Source organism: Panicum virgatum, chromosome 9N (assembly GCF_016808335.1).
Source record: "Panicum virgatum strain AP13 chromosome 9N, P.virgatum_v5, whole genome shotgun sequence".
Lineage (NCBI taxonomy): Eukaryota > Viridiplantae > Streptophyta > Magnoliopsida > Poales > Poaceae > Panicum > Panicum virgatum.
Window position 1 is genome coordinate 37125900 of NC_053153.1, and position 4149 is coordinate 37130048.

The window sequence follows — 4149 nt, forward strand, 5'->3', positions numbered from 1 at the left end:
CTCCCAGGCAAGCATATGCATTTTATTTTCCTTATCTTGTTGCGACCACCAATATCTGCAGATCATGGAGCCAATATCGTCGCACAGTGTTTTCGTGAGATCAAAGCAGGACATTGTGTACGACGGAATTGCTTGTGCAACAACCTTAATAAGCACATCCTTCCTAGCCCTGGACAACAGCTTCCCCTTCTGACCCTGAATTTTATTCCACACCCATTCCTTTAGATAATTAAAGGTCTGAACTTTCGATCTGCCCATGCTAACAGGCAGGCCAAGATACCTATCATTCCTTGCTTCCAAGCAGATTTCAAGGTCAGCCATGAGATTTGATTTCACCTCCTCCCTTGTGTTTCTACTAAACATAATGGATGATTTGTCCTTATTTATGGTCTGGACCGAACAATCTTCATACAGAGATAGCCCATTTTGCAAATTTTCTGCACTCCCATCATCAATTTTGAAGAGTAGCAGGGAATCATCTGCAAACAACAAGTGATTGATGCTCGGTGCCTCCTGACTAACACGGACACCTACTATCTGGCCCCTTTCCTCCGCTGCGTTTAACAAACAAGAGAAGGCTTCAGCACATATCAAAAACAGATAGGGAGATATTGGATCTCCCTGATGCAAACCACACTAGGGAACAACTTCATCTGTTAGCTCACCATTGACACGAAATCGAAATTTGACAGTTGTCACTAAATTCATTAGCATGTGCACCCAATCTTGCTGGAATCCCCACTTGCATAACTTCAGGCGTAGAAATGTCCACTCAACACGATCATACGTCTTACTCATATCTAACTTTAGAGCCGCATAACAGTCAGCACCTCTCCTTTTTGTTCTGCATGTAGTGAGTCAATTCATAAGCAAGTAAAACATTATCCGTAATAAGCCTCCCTGGGACAAAAACGGTTTGCTAAAACCTTCGATGCAATTTTGTACACTACATTACAGAGGCTAATACGGTCAAGATCTTTTAATTTCTCGGGGTTCTAGACCTTTGGAATCAGCACTACTACAATACCATTCCAGCTTCCAAGCATAGGGCCACCATTCAGTACCTCGGAGACCTCCTTGACCACATCCTTCCCCACAATATGCCAAAATTTCTTGGAGAATAGGGCTGGCATTCTCCTGGCATACCGTCCGGACCAGGAGCTTTCAGATCACGCATACTATCAAGGGCAGTTTTGATTTCTTCCTCAGTATAGTCCCTGGTCAGTTCATCGTTCATTGCCTCAGTAACCCGTGATGGCACATGTTGCAGCAGCTCCTCATATCTAGTACCTGGGCTAAAGGAAAACAAAGCAGAATAAAAGTTAGTCACCATTGCTTGAATCTCTCCTCCATCATCAACCACCCCCTCCGTCCTCCTTCACCACCCTTTTAATTCTATTACGCCTCCTCCTTTCTGTGTCATACTGGTGGAAAAATTTTGTATTACAATCCTCATGTTTCAGCTAGTGAGAGGTCACACGCTGGCACCAATACAGCTCCGCCTGATCTTCTAATTTCTGTAGTCGATATTTGAGGATCTCCTCTATTACCACACTGTCATGGCTAATGGTCCTTCATCTACATGATTCCAACGCCTTCTTGACATGTTTTATGCGCCTATCCAAATCACCCAGATGGTTCGTGCCACACCCAGCTACTTCAGCTGCTACTTCTCGTACTGCCGTTTCCACCTTGCCAGTCCTCGCCTCTATCGTCAGCCGTCACGCATTCTCCAGTGCTTGATCACTCACCAAACCCCCTGGACTTTTTATCCACCCATTTCTAGATATGAAAGGGCTGGCGCTATGCGCAGCAGCCAGCCCATCCACGTTGTGTTTTTTTCTATCCACCGTCCGATCCTACATCGCATGGCTCCCATCGGCTAGGTGCACCACGCAAGACCTGCTACAGCACGTCAACGCGTCCGTCCTTGGCTCCCCTTTGCGGAGACGGCAGTCCACCCGTTCACACCAGGCTGCACGGCCCGTGAGCAGAGCGCGCGTCCTCTTCCCTCCTCCCTCCGGCCGCGCCCCCGCGGCGGTCAGATCCGGCTCCCCCCTCCCCCCCCCCCCTCGGCCGGCTCCCTCCCTCCCTCCTCCCTCCTTGTCTCGATGGCGTATACGGCGGTAGCGTCTGGATCCAGCGATCTGAGCTCCGGCCTCCCTCCCCGCCTTCCTCGCCGACGCCGGGTCCGCGCACGAAAGACGGCGGCGCGGCCTACCCAGCAGCCTGCGCGGTTCGCTGCTGCAATGTCGCCGCGCGGCGAGGGGCCTCCAACACCGGCCGACGGAGCTCACATGGGCGGCGAGCGCGGCACCTGGCGGTGGCAGAGTCAGAGTCTAGCGACCTCCCATTTTTCCCTTGCAGCAGCGGCAGCGGCAGGCCTCCCCCTGCCATGTCCGACACCACCACCACAGCGGCACCGCAGCCCAAGCCCCACCACCTCCCAAAAGCCTGATTCATGACCCCCGCCTCGGGCCCATCCCCGGCGCCCGGATCCTCCCGGCCCACTGCCACACCGGCCGACGCCGTTGCCACTTCGGCGGCCGCGGCGGCGCCCCCGTCCCGCCCCTCGGCGCCGCGCGCCGTCCCTCCACCCTAACACTCACAGGCTTCTCCACCTCCGAGGCCTACTGCCTCACCGCCGCCCACCCCGCCACGGACAGTTGCTCCTCTTCCAAAGCCCACACCGCTCTCGCCCCCGCCAACGTCCCCGCCGCTGTCTGCCCTGCCGACGCCCACGCTCTCACCGCCAAGAACGCATCCACCAGAGTCCCCGGCACCTGCATCACCTCCTGCCGCCACTCCACCACCCGTTCCGGTGCCATCATCACCGACTAGCCACAAGCCATCGTGATATGCACCATTATAACTTAATGACTGATAGTTGCATGTATAGGTATTTGTACTGGATGCAAGCAAATCAAGGTATCTAAACACAATGCATTTTCTACTTTCCGCTTGCTTTATTTCTACTCTATGATGTTCGTTTTCTTTGTTACGAGTAATGCCTCACCATTTGTCATTAGTCCTTAGATTTCCAGCTTAAGTTTCGTAGCACTAAAAGCATTGGAATGCTGATGCTATCTGAGTCTCATCGTACAGGTGCTCAAGGATGGCCTTTCAGCAGTTCGTGTGCCGTATTCTTATGGTTTTGCAATCATTCTGCTCAAAATCCTTGTCAAGGCTGCGACATTGCCTCTAACCAAAAAGCAGGTGAATGTCATAACCCATTTGAATAGAGTCGCCCAATCTTTGGTTTCCAATTATGAATTTGATCGATTGATTGCTAAGTTTCTCATCTTTTTCAAATGGAATCAACTCTGGCATTGCAGAATTTACAGCCGCAGATTAAGGCAGTCCAGCTGAGATATGCAGGCAACTAGGTTTGTATAGCTGCCGGAAATTTCAACCATTGATTGTGCTCCCTACAAAATTATCGAGAACAGCCGTCAGTTTTGACATAGCTGAAGATAAGATGAAGCAACAATTGAAGTTGTTTACAGCGACAAGTAGCTACCTTACACAGATATAACGGCAATTTTTATAGGGCATAAAGAAAATAGTAAATATCATATGTGAGGAAAACAGCTAGTATGATATCCAAAGATCAATGAAGAAAATAGCAAGGGTGATATGTACTGTAAGTAGGAGAACATGGAAACATGGTAAGAGCACCTAAATAAAAAAGGTTTTTGCAAGGCTAGGTGCAGAAAGATTCTTTGGTTGATAAGAAATTATAATATCGTGATGCAGCAAATGGATAAATTGGACATAGCCGTGTGTAGCTATTTGTAGCTAATCTATTTGTTTCATTTGAGGTTTTTAGCAAGAGCATACCTAGGTTTGGGAGTGTCGAACACAGTCATCATCTCCATCTTCATTGTCTTTATCAAGCAACAATTTTCTAGCAATTTTCTTGCTAGGTGAGGGGCAGGACCTAAAAATTGGGCACGTTAGACATGAGATTATTTAATATGTTATGCAAAAACAAATCTATGTTGGTAAGTCAGACCTTTTCCTTGTGTTAATCTTTTCTATCTTAGTTGCTGAATTAGCAGCTCCATCCTTGGAGTCCTTTGGATTAGCATTAGTCTACAGGATAGAGCAGAAAGATGAAGCAAAATATGACATAGATGGAATATGGTT

General features: G+C 48.9%; 1 long non-coding RNA gene across 1 annotated transcript; it reads left to right on the plus strand.

Moving 5' to 3' along the window:
* Positions 1 to 1979: 1979 nt before the first annotated feature.
* Positions 1980 to 3870, plus strand: LOC120690229. Its single transcript, XR_005681667.1, has 3 exons — positions 1980 to 2928; positions 3106 to 3216; positions 3336 to 3870. It is a non-coding gene; the product is annotated as an uncharacterized LOC120690229 (long non-coding RNA).
* The last annotated feature ends 279 nt before the right edge of the window (positions 3871 to 4149 follow it).